The 18,021-nt window shown below is 35.2% G+C and overlaps 1 pseudogene; it reads right to left on the bottom strand.

The window, feature by feature from the left end:
* Nucleotides 1-7,186: 7,186 nt before the first annotated feature.
* Nucleotides 7,187-10,810, bottom strand: LOC18101785 (isoleucine--tRNA ligase, chloroplastic/mitochondrial-like; annotated as a pseudogene).
* Nucleotides 10,811-18,021: the final 7,211 nt, after the last annotated feature.

The following is an 18,021-nucleotide window of genomic DNA, read 5'->3' as shown; positions in this document are numbered from 1 at the left end:
TGAGGTAAGCTGCTTTGTGGTTTGATGTGATTTGAAAATTTAAAATATTAGCCAAATTCTTCAAGCTTTAATAAACTAGTTATTAAATCTCAAAATAGATGCAGAAACATGTTCTTATATTTTCACGAGAAATACAACATGATTTTATTTGTACTTAAGATATTTGACCGTATGCAAATTAAAACATTTAATTCTTTTTTTTATCTTTTTGATTTTTTTAACATTTACAAAACATACATAAAAAAATACAAAAACACATACATCACTTTTTACTATGCTCAACTCCCACATCATTTTTACATGTTACAAAATAACGAAAATTCAAAATAAATCAAATACAATTCAAAAATTACAAAATAAACCCCAAAAATCCAGAAACTGTCAGAAAGCCTTCTGGGATCTGTCGGAATAGTGGCGGCGCGTGGGTTCATGCGTCACTTCTAGAGAATCCAAGCAACAGGGGATCTGTAACAGTTTCTTCCCTTCTTCCCTTCCTTGCCGACAATGAAGATCATTGTCACCTGCAACAAGAGAAAAACGCAACACGCAGTCGAGTAAATTTTTCTTTCTTTTTTAGATCTGCTTCTCCCCCGTTACAGATACATGTTTTCTATTCTGATTTGTTGTTCTTTCCTTCTTTTTCAGGTGTCAGATCTGGCAGTTAGGCGGCGACGGTGCTGGATTCAGACTGTTGCTTTGGTCGCTGCTATTGGAGGTCAAATGGAGGGGAGATCTGGTTCGGTTTAGCAGAGATGGGGGTAGTTGGAGACAACGTCTATGGGGCTGGTCTCCGGTGAGGACAGCACTGATGTGGCTGACAGTGAAGGGGGTTGGTGGACGGGGAACGGCTCTGCCCATTCTCTAGTCGGGGGAGATGAGGTTGTTCTGTGGGGGAAGACCGGCCCGGGTTCGATGAGAGGGAAGGTCTAATGAGGCCAAGAGACGGGGCTGTGAGAGGAGAAGGGAGTATGTGGTGGTTGTCTGTTGATGACCAAGAGAGGGAGCAACTAGGAAAGGAGGATGCTCTCAGTCGATTGAGACAGGGGAAGAGAGGTTGAGTTGTGGTGGAGAGAATAGTGAGGGGCTCTCTTGGTCGAGAGGGGAGGCTCCAGGTGCAGGGGAAGAAGGCCAAAAATCCAAAAAGAGAGGGGTGGCGACTCCTCTTGAAGTGATGAAGAAAAGATTAGGTTTTTAGGGTTTTCTTTTTTTCTCCCCAAAATTTTTCTCCGCCTTCAATTTTTTCTCCCCCTAGGTTTCAACATTTTCCACTATATTTATAGATAAAATGTTGTTAGGTTTCCAAATTGGTCCCTCAACTTTTTTTTGTATTTTGAATTTATTTTGAAAACAGACAATATCAACGTCGACTCGACCAAACAAATCAATGATTGTAAAAATAACACGTTAAAAGTTGAACGCATTCAAAATACGTTTGAAAATTTAAATTCTTTTGAGATAATGTTGAAAATGCTAAAAACGATGCAAATATATGAAGAATGCATTTTTTGGGTTTTCGTTGTTTTTTCTATTTTTTTGTTTTTTTTAAAACATGGGGTCAAAAATTGGGTAGCAACAATGATAACCATCTACAACACGATTATTCTCATCCTTCAAAGTCAAGTATATTTCTTCAAATTCTGGGCAAGATTCATACTCTTATTTGAGTCTCTCAAATCCTGTAGCTTCAACACTCATTAGGGATAACAGCGTTACCCAGCGACTCAAGGCATTTGCAGCTTTATTCTCCATTTCAGATTTATGTTTCAAAACAATGAATATACTTGAAGATATTCAACCCAATGACCATGCATGTGATTAAGCTTCTTTTAGGAGTTGAGATAGCGGAGGGTCTGATGGTCGGAGTAAAGAACAAATTCATATGGTAGCAAGTAATTGTGCCAATAGCACAGGGCATAAACCACCATATAAATTTGTTATCATAGGTTGAGTACTTTTGTTTTGCCTCGTTAAGTTTCTCATTAAAGTAGGCTACAAGGTGACGTTCTTGACTAAGTACTCCACCTATACCAACTCCCGAGGCATCAAATTCTACTTCAAACACCTTAGTAAAGTTAGGTAGCTGCATTACTGGGGTCTCCGTCATCTTCTTCTTAACCTCCTTAAATGTCTTATTAGTTTTTTTACTTCACTGAAACTCACCTTGTTTCAGACAATCTATAATAGGCGACATGATTATGCTAAATCCCTTAATGAAACGATGATAGAAAGTCACAAGCCCATGAAAACTATGAACCTTATGAATAGTCTTAGGCTTAGGTCAATCTACTATCACTTGGACTTTCTAGGGGTCAGCAGAGACTCCCTTACATGACACTATAAACCCTAAAAACAACCACTTGATTTGTAAAGAATGAACACTTTATGACATTGGCAAACAAACTTGCCTGTCTTAGGGTGGTACAAACTTGAATAAAGTGATCTAAATGCTCTTTCTTGGTTTTGCTATAAATAAGGATTTCATCAAAGTACATCACCAAGAACTTTTCCATAAATGGCCTAAGCACCTGTGTCATTACTTTTATAAAAGTGCTTGGTGCATTGGACAGGCCAAAAGGCATGACTAGCCACTCATATAAACCATCATTAGTCTTAAACGTTGTTTTCCATTTATCTCTTGGACGGATCCTAATCTGATGATACTCACTCTTCAAGTCAATCTTATAGAAGATCTTGGCTCATGCCATCATATCTAGCATGCCATCTAATCGAGTCATTGAAAAACGATACTTAATTGTATCCTATTGATGGCTCAGCTATCTACACACATTCTCCATGATTCATCTTTCTTAGGTATTAACAGTGCAGGTACTGCACAGGGGCTCAAACTTTCTCGTATAAATTCCTTTGTAACAATTCACATATTTGCCTTTACAATTTAGCATGTTCACTCAGGTTCATCCTATAATAAGGCATGTTTGGTAATGTGGTACCACGGACAAAATCTATGGCGTGTTGAACATCACGCATAGGGGGTAAAACATTAAATAGTTCAAAGGAAAAAACATCTAGAAATTCTTTCAACACTTTCCCTACCTCTTCAAGTGGCTCTTCTAAAAAAAATTTACAACCTCCTTGGCCACTAAGACAAACACAACAGACTTCTCACGAACCTCCTTATCAAACTCCCTAGGACTTATTATATTAAGCCCTCCTTTGATGGGGACACCAAACGAACGCCGCAAATTACACGAGTATATTGACGGAGACAACGTAGGGTGGCTCAACCTGTCACTCTTTAGTTGGGAGACCGAGCCCATTTGGGCCTATTTCATTATTTGTTTTATTTGAAATTATTTATGTTAAATAGTTTGAATTGATGTGTTGAGCTCAATAGTGAGATGTTTTAGGGTTTTGCTACTTATATGTTTTTCTTTCATTTTATGAGACAGTTTTGATGATTAATTAAAAATATTGTAAAGTTGCATATTTCAAATCCCCATTCTTCTTTTTCTTTGATTTCAATTCTTAGCTTCTTTTTCTAAAAGTTTATTTCTTTTATACTTTAATTCTTTTTTTTCATTGTTCCGCATCAAATTTGGTATCAGGGCTAGGGTTTTAATTGTTCTTATAATTAAACGATCTATATGTTTATGCTTGATCAAATTCCTTGCTATTCATAACCCTAGATGCAGTGGAATTTTTAGTGTGATCTGGAAAAAAAAGTGTCCTGTTCTGATTTCAGGCAAAAAAAAAACATTGCTCATCATCAAAACTACAATCTGGAAATTTCCAATGGCGGCGCCTCAACCAAATTCATCTTCTCCATTAACAATGATAAATCTATCATCCAGCCACCATTTCGCACCAGCAATCTCCCACAGCAGATCCATTAGTGATAACAACCACAACCAGTCGTCTACCGCGTCCGAGCTCAGTAGCAGTAGAGTGACCGTAGGAACCAACAGAAGATCTTTGTCTTCAGCAACAAACAAAATAACGCAACAGCCACCTTCAGTGCCCGCAATAGTCTTCGTCTTCAGCAGCCACGCCTCCTTCTACAGTCGCCACCAGCAACAACAAGAAGGAAACTCAGCAACCACAGAAGACGCTCGAGGCAAAATTAATTAACCTTGCCACGTCATCTGCCATCTCAGCACTCTGGAGCCACATCAGCCACGTCACTGAGTCGCCACATAAGCAGACTCTGCCATGTCATCTTTCCTGCCACGTTAGCTTCCATGTCATCCTTCACTGCCACGTCATTTGGTCAGAAATTCTTTTAACAGTTGAATATCATTATTCATGGTATATTTATGCACTTGTTAACCAAGATTTAGCATTAATATTATTCTTTATGCTTGCCCATAAATAAATCAATAAACAAATAAAATACATAGTCTGCCTTGCAAAGTGAATTACCTTAATTTTGGGCTTGTTTATTGGCATTGAATACCCGGTCCTCTTAATTAATTGCAGAGCTTGGTTAAATTTATGGAAAAACTGAAACATTGTGTTTGGATTACCTGTGTGCATTTAGAGGACTTACGTTGCTTGCTTATGAATTTTCTTAGTTTAATTTTTCATTGCTTAGTCTCCAAGATAGATAAAATAATTAAATATTAGTTGTAATTTTATTTTGCGTTTTGCTTGCAAGTGTTGTTTGTGATCTCAGTCACAGTCTTAGGATTAGTTTTGCATGCATTTACATAGTGGTCGTCTAGTACACAATCCAGAAGTCATAGCTATCATGGACCCGAACTCTAGTAAATGCTCTTAGAGATATTCAAGAGCAATTACAACTTATGCAAATAGAAATGAACATGTCCAATCAAATGAACAACATTTATGAGAGGGTGGAATCCATACAAACTTTGCAAGTAAGGCAGTCTAATGAAATTGAACATTCTAATAGCAACCATAGGAATCCTCAAAGACTAGTTCCTCGTAGGAACCACTAACATAACCACCACTAGGGTTACAATGACTTTGACGACCCTAATGATAGTGAGCATTCCAACAATTACCGTCAAAGACCAGTTTACCCTAGGAACTGTCAAAACAACCGTAATCAAGGTCATCACGACTACGATGACCCTGATGAACGAGTCATGAGGTATATCAAAATGGAAGCCCCAACTTTTAAGGGTCAATAGATGGATCTGTGATATGGATCAATCCTTTAGCTGGTATAATTTATATAAGAATAGGAAGGTAAGATTTGCAACAATGAAACTTAATGGGACCGCTCAGCTCTATTGGAAAACTGTTAAAGAGTTTTTGGTTAGGAGAGGTCAGCCCCCTATTACTGATTGGGTTGAAATGAAAACTAAATTACAAGAAAAGTACTTACCTCGTTCTTATAGATAAAATCTCTTAGACCAATGGAATAACTGAGGCAAGGAGGTAAGTCTGCCAATGAATATGTGGCACAATTTGATGAGCATAGGACGAGGTGTGCAATTAGGGAAGATGAGGTGGTAACCTTAAGTAGATTTCGAAAAGGTTTAAACGACGACCTTAGGAGAGAGGTTGTGCTTAGAGGTGTGTCCACCCTTGAAGAAGCTTATACCCTAGTATAAAATAATGAGTTGGTCACAAAAAGCTAGTGCACGAGACGTCAAGACACTCGTAGTACCCCTTTTAGGTCCCAACCTAGCAATAATAACTCTATATTTAGTGCCCCACCCCGTAAACCCAATCATTTGATTTCCCAGATACCTAGAGAAGACAAGGGTAAGGGTATTTTCCATGAAACACCTAAGATAACCTCAAGGAATCAGTGTTTTTAAGTGTCAGGATTTTGGTCATGTTTCCTCTAGTAGCCCTAATAAGGCTCTGTTCATCAGTGGGCAAGAGGTTATGGGTGAAGAAGACAATCATGATAGTAAGGTATATGAATTCAATCCCGATGATTTTCAGGACCTAAATGATGAGGACTTTGATCCATGGTAGCTATGACTTCTAAATTGTATACTAGACGACCACTACCCAATTGCATGCAAAACTAATTGTAAGACTTTGACTGTGACTGAGATCACAAACAACACTTGCAAGCAAAACACAAAATAAAATTATAGCTAATATTTAATTATTTTATTTATCCTGAAGACTAAGCAATAATGAATTAAACCAAGAAAATTCACAAGCAAACAATATAAGTCCTCTAAATGCACACAGGTAATCCAAACACAATGTTTCAATTTTCCCACAAATTAAACCAAGCTCCACAATTAATTAAGAGGATCGAATATTCAATGCCAATAAACAAGCCCAAAGTTTAGGTAATTCAATTTGCAAGGCGATGTATTTTATTTTTTTATTTTTTTATTTTTTTATGGGCAAGCACAAGGAATAATATTAATGTTAAATCTTAGTTAACAAGTGCAAAAATATACCAGGAATAATGATATTCAACAATTAAAAGAATTTCCACCAGATGACATAGTAGTTGACATGGCAATGAAGGATGATGTGGCAGCTAACGTGGCAAGGAAGATGACGTGGTGGAGTCTGCTTGCGTGGTGACATGGTTGATAATGGCTAGTATGGCACCTATGTGTTGAAATGGCAGATGACATGGCAGGGTTAATTAATTTTGCCTCAAGAGTCCCTGTAGCCGAGTCTTCTGTGGCAGATGATTATGGTTTCTTTGTAGCTGTTGCAGGCGGCGACTGTGGAAAGAGGCATGGCTGCTAAAGACGAAGAACTATTGTGAGCACTAAAGATGGTGGATACTGCTGGTCTGTGTTACCGTTCTGTATGTTGCTGAAGAAGAAGATCTTATGTTGTCTCATACGGTGTCGATCTACTCCTAGTTAGCTCAGACGCGGCAGATGGCTGGTCGTGGCAGAGGCTATGGTGGTGTGGTCTGAGGTTGTTGTCATTAACAGATTTGTTGCTGCTGGTGTGGACAATCTGCTATAAAGGCGTTGTGGGAGTTCACTGGTGCAAAATGATGGCTGGATGACAGATCTAACGTTATTGATGAAGAAGATAAACAATTTTTCTTTTTCAGATCAAACTAGAAATTCCATCGAATATAAGGTTATGAATATTAATGAATAAGCATATAGATTGTTTAATTGTAAGAACAATTAAAACTCATGCTCTGATACCATATTTGATGCGGAACAATGATAAAAAGAATTAAAGCAGAAAAGATATAAGCTTTCAAAGAAAGAAACTAAGAATTGAAAGCAAAAAAAAGAAGAATAGAGATTGGAAATATGCAACCCTGGAATATTTATAATTAATCATCAAAAGTATCTCACAAAATGAAGGAAAAAAAACATATAAATAGCATAACCCTAAAACATCTCACTATTGGGCTCACCCATCAATTAAAACTATTTAACATAAATAACTCAAATAAATAAAATAAACAATGAAATAGACCCAAATGAGCTCAATCTCCCAATCAAAGAGTAACAAGTTGGGCCATCCTACGTCATCCCCATTCATATACTCGTATAATCTGCGGTGTAGGTCTGGTGTCCCCACCAATAGGTTTACACCTCCCATCATACCTTTAAATCATGAAAAAATCGTTTCAAAAGCAGAGCATGTAAAGAAATCCCAGGCTGTGCAAAAAATTAATTGCTAAATGATGGTTTACATTGCATCAAGTAGACAAATTTGAAGACACTATTTCTCAGTGCTAACCAGAAGAAGGATTGTGCATGCAAGAAAAAGAAAAATTGATCAGACATATTTGGATACAATTTATTGTACCAATATACTTATAAACCATCAGTTGGACACATTGGAAGTATTATTAGTTCTATATATTCAGAATGTATGACCACATTTTCTTTCAGTAAGAAATCCATAAAACCAAGAAAAGGACATGCTACGATGTCTGCATACCTCCAACTCGGCCTCTGCATACCTCCAACTCGGCCAATCTATCAGAAAAAATAAGATGAAACACTTTATTAGAAAGCTAACCATAACAAAAACCTACCAGCAAATTATGTGTGGATAGTAAGGAAAAGACTATAATTCCTTCTATGACAATAAGAATTAATCCATTGTATTTCACGTGATTTGAAAGTAATTAAAATTTATAACATTGCAGTTGTCCATGCATCTGAAAATTACCAACTTCCGCACAAAACAGTTAAATGCAGAATTAGTTTTGGTTTTAACTTTTATGCATGCAAGTGGAATGGGAAAAAGTTGTACCAATTACCTGAGCAGCTTCATATTCTGGATCTAGAGTTAGATCCTTATCCCATTCTGCCCACACCCCATACCGCTGCAAGCATCAACTTGAAATAAATAAAACAATATAACAAAGGGGAAAAAAGATAGCAAATAAGTATACCAACTTAAAATGTCATCATGCCAACTCTTGAATGATGTCAATCTTAACAAAGGGCAGATAAATAGACTACAACCTTAAATGATGCCATCTGTGTTTTGACAGTAGCTTTAGCAAATTTGGCCGCCTTTGCTCTTACAGATCCTTGCTTCCTGATCCATTGACTGCAGAACTGTGTGATTCATAATGACAATTAACTTGCAGTTTTTTACCTCAACTTTTCTTAAAGCACTTGTAAACCTTTGTTTTTTATCCAAAGAATTGATTTGGCAACAAGGGCATTCCAAAAAATGATTGTTCCTCATTTTAAAGTAATCAAAATCATCGAACAAAATAGGATGCCATGTCATGATTGATGTTATTAAAAGACAAAATACAGCATCTAGCAAAATCCTATATAGTTCAATCATCAGCAGTAGTATAAATTTTTAATACAACTTTCAAATTTCATTGTTATAACAAGCTCTAGCACCTTAAATTGTACTATAGAAATCAACACATCATGGTAAGATTTTGTTGGCTGCAGGAAAATTGATATTTAAGATAACAACAGAAAAAAGTAGCAATGCTTGCCTTTCAACTCAATAGGCAAGCCATGACAATCCCAACCAGGCACGTAATGAACTTTGTAATTTTGAAGAATCTGAAAAAATCAAGGAAAGAAATTAGAATGATCATTTTACTCCATATCAAATCGGAAGTGGAAGTTAAATTATTCCCTAATTAAATTACTGGCCCAAAACCCTTGCATACACCATGATACAGTATCGATGCTGATGGCCAGCATTCTCAAGTTATTCATGTACTACATGGTCAATATTTGTACATATAAAAATGACATCAATGTATAGCCACGAGAATCATGACAAAAATACAGTCATTGAGCAGGAAATGGTGGATGGTCTATCAGATTTGCACTCCTTTTTCTACTGTTTGATCCATCTCAGCAAGGGCATTGCAAGACCCATAGATTTAGTTAATCTTAGAAGTTTTTTTACTAGTTATACATTGACACATTTCCGAATTGGAATTTATCGATTTACATAATAAATCAATTTCTGTTGGTCAGTTTCTTTCATATTAATTATAATTAAATCATAAAGAAACTAAGGGTAAAACCTAAATTTACAAGGGAGGAAGGGAACACACCTTATAACGGTTAATTATATCCTTCAAGATCTTATTCAGGGCATGACCCATGTGTAAATCAGCATTGGCATATGGCGGTACATCTTGAAGAACAAAATTTTCCTGACAAAGTAAACTAATTTTTTTCATACCAGATATGAAAACACACAGATAAAGCCAGCAACAAAACCCCCCACCCCGTCATTTTTATCAACAACTCTCTTGAACACTTGATTATCCTCCCATAATTTCTGAATCTCAGGCTCCCTCACCAAAGCATTCGCTCTCATCCCAAACGTTGTCTTTGGTAAATCAACCGTATGCTTGTACCTCCCTTCTTCTTGCTTCTCCCCTGAATCCAAACAATCTAATTAGCTCTCATTGCACTTAATGAATGACAACTATAACAGATACCATCATCTAATTAAGCAATAAAAAAGGGTAAAAATCACACCCCCGGATGCTTTTTTAGCAGCCATAACAGGTCCTCGAGATCTATGCTTCGAAAGGGAAAAGGGGCCGTCACTGGAACACGTAGAAGAGTAGTGTGTAACTGTGTAAAAGAGAGAAAACCTTAAACGAATAGCCTCCTTTTTTATAAAACAAGCCAACAGAAGTAGCAGTCCTCAAAGAAGAACAGCTACTTCTTTGCAACAGTACTTGAAAACACACAGCAAACAATTGCTTTTATTTCAAAATTTACGAACTCCAGATTACTGCCTCCTTTTTTATAAAACAAGCCAACAGAAGTAGCAGTCCTCAAAGAAGAACAGCTACTTCTTTGCAACAGTACTTGAAAACACACAGCAAACAATTGCTTTTATTTCAAAATTTACAAACTCCAGATTACTTGAAAGATTCTTGGAAGCATTTTATCAAGCAGAAGATGCGCCGTAAAGATATAGCCAGAGTCAGCACTAGAAACAGCGAAATAAAATCGAGGAGTGTGAATTCCTTCGTACCCTATGAGAAGAAGAGGGAATCATAGCTATGGTGGCTGCTTCGCTAGGATTGAATATGGAAGAATTTGCAGCCAAAGGTTTTCGAAGCAGGGACATTTTGTTAGCTACTTTCTGTTTATGTTCATGCTGTTTTCCTCAGTGTATAGAGACAGAGAGAGAGAGAGAGAGAGAGGAGGAGGAGAGGGTTAGAGAGGGAATAATAGAGAGAGGGAAATTGGAGAGCTTGTGGATAAATGAATCAAAACCACACAGCTTTCTCCCTCTCTCTAGTTTATTTACTATCATTTTAAGGGTTTAGGTTTATACGGTTCTGTTGTTCGTGTTCATCGGTTCTGAACATTTAGCTTAAACGGTGAAAATATATAGCATTTATGCATCTCATTGATTCGATTCAAACTTTATTCTTTTTTAGTGTAATTTCCGACATTGTTTTAAAACTCGGACTGATTCGCATGGGTTGATACAGGACTTGGCATATCAGGGTTGAAGGAAAAAAAAACTTAGTTGATCCTGTATATTTGAATTGATCTAGTCAACTCGATCAAAATCAAACAATCAACTTAGGGATTTTTAAAAAAATAATTGGTCAAAATAATATTTTTTTAATTTTTTTTAAAAAAAATAAGAGGTTGATCAAGGTCGAACCTCTGACCCATGACCCTACTATACCTTAGGTCGGGTTATAAAACCATGATTGCTAATTAATATCATGGAAATAGTTATTAAACCTGATTTAACAAGTTGATATGGTTACTTACTAATTGGAAACCTAGCTCATGCTAAGTTTGTTTTTGAGCTGTTTAGAAAGTTGATTCGACCAAACTTTATGACTTAATAAATTAACTAATAAACCAAATAATCAATTAAATTTAGATGAAATTTTATCATATCAATATTAAAGATTTGTTTTAAATTTTTATCATCGTTTTGAAATGGATTTGAGTTAATCTATCAATATATGAATTAACACACTTAACCCATAATCCGAAATAGATACAACAACTACTAGCCTAAGTATCAGTTTTAAAGATTGAATTCAAGTTTAAGAAAATAAATCTCTTTAATAAGCAATTAGATTAACTTAGTTTATTGGGCTAAAGTTAAAATGTACTAAAAGAAATTCATCATTAATTTACAACAAAACAAAATCACATAAGAAAATGCTATGGCCTGTGGATTTTTGTTAATGTTCTATTTTATAATAATTAATTTTTTCATCAAAATAATAATATTTTTTTGCCCAGCTTTCGTTTAGAACTGAAATCATAAATAGCCTTGTATTGAATTTGAAAATTAAGATTTTTTAGTTAATTATGAAAATCATTATAGCAAATTTAAAACAAAGAAAGTGAATTTTTCTTTCCTTTTTACCTTCAAAAACATAATTCTAAAACCTGATATAGCCTAGTATATCATCAACCCCTTCACCCTAGATCTAGACTAGGTTGGGTTAATGAAAAAAAACAAGTTCTTTTTATAATATCAATATGTTTAGAGTGTTTTTTATCCAAACTATCTTAACCTGACTAACTTGCAATCTAAATTAGGTCTTAGACCAGGTCTAATCTTAGGCTGGGTTACTTGATTATGAAAGCTTTGTCTTGATATTTTGGTAGTAATAAGAACTTATGTCTTAATTGCACCCTAAAGTTTGGTTTAATATAAATTAGTAGTCTTAATGTTATTGTAGTTTCATTTTAATTATATTTGACTAAAATATTTTATGGTTAATCATATAATTCTAGGAAGTTTCTATGCTTCTGAAAGCTTATAGAAATACACTTTTTAATATAATTTATTGTAATTTCTCTTATTCCCTCTCTCTTTTTCCTTACAAAACCTTCTAAAAAATGTGAAAATATCCTATAAATTCTTAAAAATCCAAAACTGCAATTCGCCATTGGATTTTGGCTAGCTATTTAAAAGTTGGGGTAAGACTAAATTTCCTAGAACCCTAGATTTAATATTGGGAAATTTAACTTATTCGAGCTGGAGTAGACCCCATGAATTTGCAATTGCTAAAATCAATAATGCTACTTTTCAAATAAATAAAAAACAAGATATTACAAGAAATATATTAATTGATAAAATGGTCAAATATGCTAATGTCATGTCTAACAATTGCGAGACCTAATTGATCCGCTCCCTGATCCAGGCCAAGTGTAAAAAAAATAATCTAAAATTTATGTGATTAACCTGATTAAAATCTAATTTATTTATTTAAAAAAAAGATAAAACAATATTATTTTGATTTAAAGATAAAATTGATTCGCATAGATCAACATGCTCAAAATTCAATAACTATGGATGAATTGCAGACCTACAGTTAAATGCACCAAAGCTTTTCACTTAAAATTCATTTCATGTCAGAAAATGACCTGATGCCAAATGCCTTTTTGTCTTTTGCTTGAAGTGACGAACTTGAGTAGTGGAGTGTTATAAAACAAGATTGAAGAACTGATTGATAAACTCAGACAAGATTAAACGCTATAAAGAATTTGTGACGCCATGTATGACAGGAAATTGGGCCACCAGGGTAGTTTTATAGGATAGTTGGGATTCAAATCTAAAATATAGTCCCAAATATGTCTCTTTCCTGAGGGAGAGAAAAAAAATGACTGAAAAAATAAACGAATAAAAATTTAAATTGATTAAAATATTTTAAAAAAATTCAAGTTCAGTTTCGGTTTTATAGGTTTGAAACCGATAAAACTCCAATCAAACCGAACCAATAGGAGTATTAAAAATAGAAAAAATATGCTAATTTCTAACCCTAGCTCCCACCCCCTCACAGTTCACAAACACATTCCCAAGTCTCAGCCTCCCACGCACCACACCCAGGGGTCAAATCGTTATCTTCAATCTTCTTTCTTTAATCTTTATCTCTAGAAGATCTAGCAAACCAACCACCCCTCCCAAGATCTTTATCCGCATTTAGCAAACCAGTTGCCTCCCTCTCCCACACCTGACCTTCAATATTGTCACACCATAAAGCTTATAAAGCCAATAACTAAATAAGATATGTGCATTCGGCTAGTGCAAGATCAATTTGCACAATCCCAACACGCAATAAAGCCAGCGAGAAACAAGAACTCTCTAGAATGAATGAAGGAAGGAATGAACAATGGAAATTAAACAGAATGTAGTAACAGAACAAGTGTGATAAGCATCTCTCAAAGCACCTTTTTTATTAACTTATCATCATTTATCTCCCGCAATTTTTATTACATTGCTCAGCTAAATACTAGCATAGTAGTTTCTAGCATTTTGTTACAACTCAATTACTAATGTTATAAAATTCTAAAGCCACATGTGGTTGTTGTTAGCTAAGAAAGACAAGATATAACAAAGCATAAAACACAACATATAGATTAAACTAAACGCAACGTTTCATAAAACAATAACTTTTAATGCAATTCTCCAACGATCATTTCTTCATTTCTTCAGTTAGCTTTGATCTGCAATCTTTTCTTCTCTTCCTTCATGTTGAGGCGTGACGATTTCTCCTCATCAAGTTGCTTTTGACCTCAAGGGGAAATGTGGGATACCTCAGCTCTATGTCATTTACAGACTCCCATGTAGCTTCAGCAGGTGACAGATTTTGCTAGTAAATCAGGACTTGTGTGGTAGATGAGTTTCCTCCTTTTACAATTCTTCTATCCAACATTGTTTGAGGTTGCAATAAAGGTTCCATGGGAAGATTGGGTAATTGTGTTTGCACCACCTTGTTGCTAATGAGTTTCTTCAATTGAGAGAAATGGAAGATAAGGTGGATCATGACTGAGAAATGAAGATTTAGATTATAGGCCATTGTGCTTATTTTTTTCAGTGTCAAATAGGGGCAATATAACCTAGTTGCTAGCTTTTCAAATGGTCACTTTTCTATTAACTGTTGCCTATACAGTTGTAGTTTGAGGTAAACTGACTCCCCAACCTCAAATTGTCTTTCAGATCTCTTTTTATTAGCCAACTAAACCATTATGTGCTAAGCTGTTAGTAGGTTACTCTGAATTAGTTTAAGCATAGCTTCTCTTTTAGTTAATAATTGATCTACATATTCCACTATATAATCTCTAGGGAAGTATGGAATGTGAACTGGTGGATCGAATCCATGCAAAACCTTGTATGGGGTGGTTTTAGTAGAGGAATGAAAATTGGTGTTATACCATTATTATGCATGAGGTAACCACTTCACCCACTGGTTTGGAGCATGTACAGTCATGCAGCTGAGATAATTCTCTATATATTTATTGGCCACTTCTATTTGTCCACCTGACCGAGGGTGGTAAGCTGTAGAATATTGAAGATCCACTCTTGATGAGAGAATAATTTTTTCAAAAATTGATTGAGAAAAATAGGATCTTTGACACTGATGATAGTTGTTGGCACGCCATGTAACTTATAGATGTTATCCTTGAAAGACTTAACTACTAAAGAATTTGTGTAGGGGTGTGATAATGCTAGGAAGTGTGCATATTTACTAAAACAGTCTACCACTACAAAAATTGCTTCATTTCCCTCAGTTTTAGGTAACCCATTAATGAAGTCCATGCTTATATAAGTAAAGAGGGCTATAGGGATTGGTAAAGGTTGTAGAAAACCTAGAGTATGGACATTCTCTAGCTTATTCATTTGGCAGACTTGGTATTCTTGCGCAAATTATATATGTTTTTGTTATCTTTTCCAATAAAAAAGGCTACCAACTTGTTTAGAAGTAACTATCATACCTAAGTGATCCTTTATTATTGTTGCATGATACACGACAATCGGTTTAGCTTGTAGGTCTGGGTTTTGTCCCACCATTATCTTTTCTTTCTTGTTTAAGAGTTCATTTACCCACTTATAATGTGGAAGAGATGCAGGGTCAACTTGCAGATCTTATATGATAGTTTGTAGGGCATGATTTTTCTTCCAAGAGTCCTTGATCTCATCCATGATATTAGTTGAAACAGTGGATATAGCTAAGGCACAAATCTAACTACCAGCAACCCTTGATAAGGCATCAGTAGCAATATTTTCCCTTCCTATTTTATACTCTATTTCGTAATCAAATCCCAACAACTTAGTCAGCCATAAATGTTGAGATGAACAACTTACCTTTTAATCCAATAAATATTTGAGGTTAATGTGATCTATTCTAATTTTGAAGTGTTTGCCTCATAGGTAGTGGTGTCATTTACTTATTGCATATAGTAATGCTAACATCTATCTTTCATAAGTGGATAAGGCTTGATGTTTAGGCCCCAATATCTTGCTAATAAATGTAATTGGATGACCTTCCTACATCAAAATTGTCTCAATTCTTGCACCAAAAGCATTTATTTCAACAACAAATAATTTGTTAAGATTAGGTAGTGCTACTACTAGTGGTTGTGACATAGCCCTTTTGGGATGATTAAAAGTTGTTATGACAACTTCATTCCAATGATAGGCATCCTTCTTGAGCAATTGAGTTGATGGTTTATAAACTGAACTATACCCTTGAACTAACTTCCTATAACACCTTGTTAATCCTAAGAAGCCTTTTATTTGTTTGATGTTCTTAGGTATAGATCACTCTATAATGGCTTTAATTTTGTATGGTTATGTGGTCGCTCTTTCCAAAGAGATTATATGACCAGGTATTCCACCTTATCACTACAGAAGACACATTTATTGAATTTAACAACTAGCTGATGGTGTAGTAACAATTTGAACACTATCTAGAGATGCTTTAAATGGCCATACATGGACTGACTATATACTAATATGTTGTCAAAGAAAACTAGTATGTATCTCATAAACTAAGGCCTGAAAACCTCATTCAATAGGCTTTGGAAAATGGCTGGTGTATTTGTGAGACAAAAGGGCATCAACATAAACTCATAATGACTATTATGGGTTCTAAAGGTTGTCTTGTAGATGTCTTCTAGTATCATTCTGATTCAATGATAGCCTGATCTCAGGTTCAGCTTTGAGAAGACAGTAGCACCAGTTAACTCCTCCAAGAGTTCATTTATTAAAGGTATGGGTTATTTGTCTTTAATAGTGAGTTGGTTAAATGCCTTGTAATCCACACAAAGTCTCCAAGAGTGATCTTTCTTTTTCACTAGCACTATCAGAGATGGAAAGGGATTTGTGTCATTCTAAATTATACCAGTTTCTAGCATTTCTCCAATCAGTTTCTCCATGATATCCTTTTGAATTTCTGAGTATTTGTATGGCCTTAAATTCACATGTTATAACCCATTCTTTCAGTGGAATACGATGATCATGTGATCTAACTAAGGGCAAAGCATTTGGTTCCTTGAAAACTTCAGCATAAGTCTTTAGTAGTTTTTCTAGTGCAAGATTGTTTACTCCAACTGGTGATAAAGTGGCAGTTATAGCACAAAAGCTCCATATTTCCTTCTTTAGTATTCTCAAACTACATAAGCTAGCACTTGTTATATGATTAGCACTGTCCAACAAACCATTAAGTTGATCGAATCTAATGGTTTATAGTTGAGTAGGATTGTCCTTTTTTAACAAGACTTGTTGCCCCTTCTAGTTAAAAGACATCTACATATCCTTATAGTTGCATGAGACATCACAAAGTAAGGCCAACCATTGTATTCCCAATATCATATCATAATTAGTTAGTTTTACAACAAACACATATACTACAAACTGGACACCTTGTATTTTTCACTGGAAGTTCTTATATACAGCATTGCAAGTCATCTTCCTATCATTAACAACTTCCACTGTAATTGGCTTTATGCCATTTAATTAATATTGTAGTTTATTAACAATCATAAAAGTAATAAATTTATGTGTGCTTCATGAATCTATCATGATGTAAATATGTTATTTATCCACCTTACCAATCACCCTCAATGTATGGCAACCAATGCTTCCTTCAATAACATTGATAGATATATATGGACTTATATGATCATAATTGTCCTTTTTTTCCTCTGCAGGCTCCCCATCAATGTCACCTTCATTTTTAATCATGTACAAAAAGTATAACCTCTTGTTTTTACACTTATGACTAGGTATAAATTTATCATCGCGCCAAAAACACAAGCCCTCCGCCCTTCTATCATCAAACTCCCTACTTTTAAAACTTTTGGAAGGTCTGTTGATTATCTTGTTGGTGTTGCTTTGGGTTAAGATATTTGTCAGATTCTTGAGAGCTGGATTAGGGGTAATGATATTGTGTTTTATGGCATTTTGAGAATAAAAGGAATTCGATAAGTGGTGGTGTTGTGTGATTTGAGATATTGAGTAAATGGGGGTAGGCTGTCTGTTTAATAGTGTGAGGGTGGTTTCTCTTATAAGATAAGGTATTGACATGAAATCTAGCTAAGTGGTAGGCTTGTTTTAGTTGTTTGGTTTAAACATCTTCATAGGGTTTTTAATCTCTAATTCCAAATCCCCAATAAAGATTACCAGTGCTTGCTTCTCCCTCACATTTGTTCTGTTCCACAAAATATCAAAATTCTAATGTATGTCTCCAAATATCCCTTTTGTTTCAGGTTCATCGGTTCTTCAAAAGGATCATACTTCTCATCGAACCTATAGCTAAATAGCCTATACATATTCACTCCATGCAACCTTCAGTCCTCCTTTACTCCATATAAAGTTTTGGTGCCGATAAAGATCATTCCATCCAAACAATAA

The sequence above is a fragment of the Populus trichocarpa genome, chromosome 8 (genome assembly GCF_000002775.5).
Source record: "Populus trichocarpa isolate Nisqually-1 chromosome 8, P.trichocarpa_v4.1, whole genome shotgun sequence".
NCBI classification, from domain to species: Eukaryota; Viridiplantae; Streptophyta; class Magnoliopsida; order Malpighiales; family Salicaceae; genus Populus; species Populus trichocarpa.
Note: the sequence above shows the minus strand (reverse complement) of the source record. Positions and strands in the feature narration are given on the sequence as shown.